Below are 7,219 nucleotides of genomic sequence, written 5' to 3'. Positions count from 1 at the left end.
TAAAACTTTCAGTGTTCCCATGTTCTGTTTGAACAACTGCTTCTTGGTCTAGGTACAGATTTCTTAGAAGTACAATTAAGTGTTCTGGATAAGATATACATAGAAGCTACAATTATTGCATAGGGTGCTTGTGAAATTCCTGATCATACTGAACACTGAACATCCAAGTATAAGGGACTTGAACTCATAACAATAAGGGAAGCTTTGTTATTTTATAATGGGAAGGAAAAAGCAATAATCACCTCCAGAAATTATTCAGAATTATGATGTCCAGTGAATTGCCTCACTCCTACTTGCAAAGGGTTGAAATGGGCACAGCTGGACACTAGGACCTGGGTTGATATTGTTAGGTGCCATCGAGTTGGTACCGACTCATAGCGATCCTATGTACAACAGAATGAAACACTGCCCAGTCCTGGACCAACCTAACAATTGTTGCCACACTTGAGCCCCTTAATGCTGCCACATTGCCAATCCATCTCGATAGGGGTCTTCCTCATTTGCTCTGACCCACCACCCTACTAAACATGATGTCCTTCTCCCGTGACTAGTCCCTCCTAACAATATGTCCAAAGTATGAGAGATGAAGTTTGGCCATCCTGACCTCCAAGGAGCACTGTGGCTACACTTCTTTCAACACAGATCTCTTTTTACTTTTGGCAGCTCATGGTACTTTCAATATTCTCCTCCAACACTATAACCCAAAGGCATCAATTCTTCTATGGTCTTCCTTATTCATTGTCCAGCTTTCACATGTATATGAGGTTATTGAAAACACCGTAGCTTGGGTCAGGTGGACCTTAGTCCTCAAGCTGATATCTTTGCTCTTCAACACTTTAAAAGGGTCTTGTGCAGCAGATTTGCCTAATGCAATATGTCATTTGATTTCTTGACTGCTGTTTCCATGAGTGTTGATAGTTGATCCAACAAGAAGGAAGTACTTGACAACTTCAATCTTTTCTCTGTTGATAAGAATGTTGTTTATTGGTCCAGTGGTGAGAATTTCTGTTTCCTTTACATTGAGATGTAATCCACAATGAAGGCTGTGCTCTTTGATCTTCATCAGTAAAGATTTTAAGTCCTGTTCACTTTCAGCAAGCAAGGTTATATCATCTGCATATCACAGGTTGTTAATGAGTCTTCCTCCAATCCTGATGCCACAACCCAGTGTCTCGGATTATTTGCTCAGCATACAGGTTGAATAAGTATGGTGAAGAATACAACCCTGTTGCACAGCTTTCTTAATTTTAAACCATTCAGTGTTCTCATGTTCTGTTCGAACAACTTCCTCTTGGTCCATGTAGAGATTCCTCATGAGCACAATTAAGTATTCTGGAATACTTCACAATGTTGCCTATAACTTGTCATGATCCACACAATTGAAAGCCATTGAATAGTCAGTAAAGCACAGGTAAATATCTTTCTGGTATTCTCTGCTTTCAGTAAAGATCCATCGAACATCAGCAATGATATCCTTCATTCCAAGTCCTCTTCTGAATCTTACTTGAACTTCTGGAAGTTCTCTGTCAATGTGTGCTTGCAGTTGTTTCTGTATTACCTTTAATAAAACTTTACTCTCACGGGATATCAAATATATTGTCTGATGATTCCACATTCTGTTGGGTCACCTCTCTTTGGAATGGGAACAGATACGGATCTCTTAAAATCAGTCGGCCAGATAGTTGTCTTCCAAATTTTTTGCATAGATGAGTGAGTGCCTTTGCTACCTCACTTTCTTAATAGATTTCAATTTTTATTCCATCAATTCCTGGTGCCTTGTTCTTTGCCAGTTCCTTCAATGTACCTTGGACTTCTTCCTTCAGTATCATTGGCTCTTGAACATCAACCATTTCCTTTTGGTACACTGACTCTGTATTCCTTCCATCTTCTTTTGATGCTTTCTGCATCATTAAGTAATTTGTCCAGAGAATCCTTCAATAACGAAAGTCAAGGCTTGAATTTTTTCTTCAGTTCCCCCAGCTTGAGAAAATGCTGAGCATGTTCTTCCCTTTTTGTTTTTTGACTCCAGATCCTTGCATATTTCTATGTAATATTTGACATTGTCTTCTTGAGCTGACCTTTGACATTTTCTGTTCAGCTCTTGTACTTCATTTCTTCTGTTTGCTTTAGCATCTCTACACTGGAGAGCAAGTTTCAGTGTTTCTTCTGACATCCATTTTGATCTTTTCCTTCTTTCTTGTCTTCTTAATGACTTTTTGCTTTCTTGTTGCATGATGTTCTTGATATCATTCCACAACTCTTTTAGTCTTCTGTCTTTAGTGTTTAATGTATCAAATCTTTTCTTCAGATGATCTCTAAATTCAGGTGAGTTATATTCAGGGTTATATTTTGGCTTTTGTGGACTCGTTTCTTCAGCTTCAGTCTGATTTTTTTTTGTTGTTAGAACAACTGAGCAAAATAAAATTCTGGCTTATTGTTGGACAACATTGCTTCACACATACACCAAACAGGTCAAGAGAAAATAACCAGCAACTTCATCGACACAAAAAAAGAAAAGAAAAGAAACCTTATCTTTGGCTTTTTTAAACCATCTCTTACAAACCAACTATTTATAGTACAACTAAGTACAAACACAAAAAAGTTACTGGAATCCTCAGAATAAGATTATAATTTTTGTTGCTTTTTTTTTTTTTTAAACAGGGTTTTTTTGTTTTTTTTTTCTCCTTTGAGATTATAATGAACATGGCTGGTTTGGTTATCTGAGATCATTAAAAATGGCTGACCCCTAGCAATATGTATAAAAATAAAAAATGTAAATAAAAAATACAAACAGGTTTTCCTTTTAATGTACTTTTAAGAAAAAGCAGGGCCTTGGAAGTTTTGGTTCTTTTTTCTCCCCTGTTGCAAATTCACATTTTAGTATGATTAGGTGGTGGTGAGTACATGTTATTTGTGGGTGGAGCTGCCCAAAGTGGGCATGTGGGACTCTGTCTTAGAATGTGACCACGTTTAGATTCTGAGATGGGAAGTGGAGGGAGGGTGAATAGGTCAGGGTGGCCTTTGTAAAATTTGACTTTTCCTTTTTTGGTCTTTAGTCATCCTCATCAGTCTTCTGCTTCTTGGTGTCAACATCATCATCATCATCTTCAGCTGCCCGCTTCGACCTCCTCATCTTCATCTCCATGTTCTTCTTCACCATCACCTTCTTCTTCTTCCTCCTCCTCTCCACCTTATTCCTCTTCCTTGTCTACCTCATTGTCAACCTCCTCTTCCCCATTTTCCTTGTTCTCAGTGTTCCCATTAGCGGGTGTGTCTCTTCCATTTTCTGTTTCCTCCACAACTTCCTTCTTCTCCTTTAAATCCTTGGTGGTGATCTTGGAGTTGGTGTTCACAGCCACGTCTGCTGTAGGAGTCCGCGACAGAGTAGGAGCACAGGGGAGGTGCCTGTGGCGAGCAGGAAGCCGGGTCAGGAACAATGCAAAGATGACTTTTCAGAGCAGCCAGTGGGAATCAGTCTGAATTTCTATATGAACAAATTGATGGGCTATTTCACAATCTGCCCCTGGCCTTGTTTTGACTGATGATATAGAGCTTTTCCACCGTCTCTTCCCACAGAAGTAATCAATTTGATTTCTGTGTGTTCCATTTGGTGAGGTCCATGTGTATAATCGTCCTTATGCGATCTAAAGAAGGTGTTTGAAATTAGCAAATCATTGGTTTTGCAGAATTCTATCATACAGTCTCCAGCAACATTTCTATCATCAAGGCCATATTTTCCAACTACTGATCATTCCTCTTTCTTTCCAACCTTTGCATTCCAATCACCAGTAATGATCAATACATCTTGATTGCATGTTTGATCAATTTCAGATTGAAGAAGTTGGTTGAATTCTTATATTTCATCCTCACTGGCTTTGGTGGTTGGTGTGTAAAGTTGAATAATAGTGGTATTAACTGGTCTTCCCTGTAGGCACATGGATATTATCCTACCACAGACTGTGTTGTACCACATGACTGATCTTGATATGTTCTTTTTGACCATGAATGCAACAGCATTCCTTTTCAATTTATCATTTCCAGCATAGTAAACCGTGTGGTTGTCAGATTCAAAATGGCCCATCACAGCCCATTTCAGCTCACTAATGCCTAAGATATCAATGTTTATGCATTCCATTTCATTTTTGGCAATTTCCAATTTTCCTAGATTCATACTTCATACATTCCATGTTCCAATTATTGATGGATGTTTATTGCTGTTTCTCTTCATTTTGAGTTGTACCCCATCAGCAAATGAAGGTCCCAAGGACTTTACTCCCACAGGATTTACTCCATTTGAGTCATCATGGTCAACTCTACTTTGAGGATGCAGTTCTTCCCCAGTTGCATTTTGAGTGCCTTCCAACATGAGGGGCTCATTTTCAAGCACTGTATCTGACAGTGTTTCTCTGCTATTCATAAGGTTTTCAGTGACTAAAGATTTGAATATAGTTCATCTCTCCTTCCTAGTCTATCTTTGTCTGGAAGCTCATCTGAAACCTGCCCGCTGTGAATGACCCTGCTGGTATTTAAAATACCCGTGGCATAGCTTCTAGAATCACAGCAACTCACAAGCCACCATAGTATGACAAACTGACAGACAAGTGGTGGAGGGCCTGGGTATCAGGGCCTAATTTAGGCGATAAAAGGTTTTGTTTCCAAAGTGATAAAAATTGTGAATCAAATTCTTAATAAGTACCAAAACTCAATATTAAAGAAGCCAAAGACCATTTATTGACTAAACAGGATGAAACTAGAAGCCAGAACAGAAGATGAAAGCAAAGGCACAGAAACAGGGCAGAATTTGTTTGGGACAGGGAAGCAGGAGAACAGGAGCAAAAATAGAGTCATGGTGAGGGAGCTGAGTTGAATGCTGGAATTAGGACTGGAGTACCTATGCCTTATTTGCATGAATTTATGTTCACATAGTAAATGGGTTAGTGACCTGGTCTAACTGTGTAGGTTGCCCACTTGTGTCACAATCATGTCCCTAAAAGATACCTCATTTTCTCCATAGTCCAGACAAAGATTTCTATTTTTTAGAAGGGTATAAGGGTCTGCTTGAAGAGGAGGTATGGTTTTGTCAATGAAATCATAATATTCTTTAAATTAGGGATACACTCCAGTTTCCAATATTGGTTCAAAATGTCCCATATTGGATCTAAAGTTTTCAAATTAATTTCATATTATGTGAATAGTCTCGTCTTGAGGTGAAAAATTTTTTGCGTTAATTTATCCTGGCATAAATTAGTCCTTCTGTTTTGCTTCTTTTCATCATTTAAAAATTTTTTATTAAAGTTGTTTTGTTTTGTTTTGGGTGGTGGTATTGGGAAAAGAAGCAGACAAATTCTAGTATTATCAGTAAGGAATGACACAACTTTTATTCCGGATAACTCAGTATTTCATGATTTTCTGGGCTGTCATATGCCTGCTGTTATTTCATAAGATTTTCAATGTTGTTTTTATTGGTAAATGCCATTGAGTCAGTTCTTACTCACAGCAACCTTGTATAGGATTTCCAAGGAATGACTGGTGAGTTTGAACCTCTAACTTTGTGGTTAGCACTCTGGTGGCAGGTCAGGTGTTCACTGGCCAGTATTTTCAGCACTAGATTGCCAAACTAGGTCTCTTGTTTCTAGTCTTTCTTAGTTTGGAAGCTCCAATGAAACTTTTCCACCATAGGCGACCCTGTTGGTATTTGAAATGCCATCGGCACAGCTTCCAGCAACATGCAAACCATCACTGTATAACAAAGTGTGAACTTCCAGAGGAATGAATGAGTAAATTGTCTTGGAGGAAGTACAACAAGAATGCTCCTTAAAAATGAGGATGGTGAGACTTTGTCTGACTTACTTTGGTCATGGTATCAGGAGGGAGCAGTCCCCAGAGAAGGACATCATATTTGGTAAAGTAAAGGTCCAAGAGTTCCTATTCATGTGCAATACCCACAATTGTTGCTATGTTTGAGTTCATCGCTGCAATTACTTTGTCAGATGATGAGCCCCTCAGGTTGGGAGGCACTCAAAATATGACTGGAGAAGTGATACATCCTCAAAGTAGAACTGACCATGAATGACATGAATGAAATAAAGCTTTGGGGAATTTCATTTGCTGATGGGACACAATTCAAAGTGAAGAGAAACAGCAGCAAGCATCCATTAATAATGGGAACATGGAATGAACAAAGTATGAATCTAGGAAAATTGGAAGTTGTCAACAATGAAATATAGCACATAAATATTAGTGAGTTGAAATGGACTGGTATTGGCAATTCTGAATCTGACAATCATATGTTTTACTATGCCAGTTCCAACAAATTCAAGAGGAATGGCATAGTATTCATCATCAAAAAGAATAGCAACAACAACAATCTTGAAATAAAACACTGTCTGTGATAGGATAATAATCACACACCTTCAAGGAAGAGCAGTATTAATACCACTAATACCACATATATTCAAAATTGCACACCAACCAATAAAACCAGTGATGATGAAATTGAAGAATTCTACCAATGTCTATGATCTGAAATTGATTGAACATACAATCAAGAATTATTGATAATTACTAGCAATTGGAATCCAAAAGTTGGAAACAAAGAGAAAGAATCAGTATTTGGAAAATATGGTCTTGGTAATAGAAATGGTGCTAGAGATTATATACATTATATAGAGAATTTTACAAGACTAATCCCTTCTTCCACCACTCACCGGTCAATTTGTCATACTGTGGTGGCTTGTGAGTAGCTATGATTCTGAAAGCTATGCCACCGGTATTTTAAATACCAGCAGGGTCACCCATGGTGGACAGGTTTCAAATGAGCTTTCTGAAAAAGACAGACTAGGAAGAAAGAGTGACGAATTATTCCGAATCTTTAGTCACTGAAAACCTTATGAATAGCAGAGAAACACTGTCAGATGTAGTGCCAGAAAATGAGCCCCTCAGGTTGGAAGGCACTGAAAATGTGACTGGGAAATAGCTGCCTCCTCAAAGTAGAATTGACTGTGAAAACACGAATGGAGTAAAGCTCGTGGGAGAAAAGCCCACAGGACCTTCAGTTGCTGATGGGACACAACTCAAAATGAAGAGAAACAGCTATAAACATCAATTGAGAATTGGAACATGAAATGTACGAAGTATGAATCTGGGAAAATTGGAAGTTGTCAAAAATGAAATGGAACGCATAAACATCAATATCTTAGGCATTAGGGAGCTGAAATGG

General features: G+C 38.4%; 1 pseudogene; it reads right to left on the bottom strand.

The window, feature by feature from the left end:
* Positions 1-3,052: 3,052 nt before the first annotated feature.
* Positions 3,053-7,219, bottom strand: part of LOC102811562 — a 131,165-nt pseudogene continuing 126,998 nt past the window's right edge.

Source organism: Chrysochloris asiatica, unplaced genomic scaffold, assembly GCF_000296735.1.
Source record: "Chrysochloris asiatica unplaced genomic scaffold, ChrAsi1.0 scaffold00159, whole genome shotgun sequence".
Classification (NCBI taxonomy): Eukaryota; Metazoa; Chordata; class Mammalia; order Afrosoricida; family Chrysochloridae; genus Chrysochloris; species Chrysochloris asiatica.
Note: the sequence above shows the minus strand (reverse complement) of the source record. Positions and strands in the feature narration are given on the sequence as shown.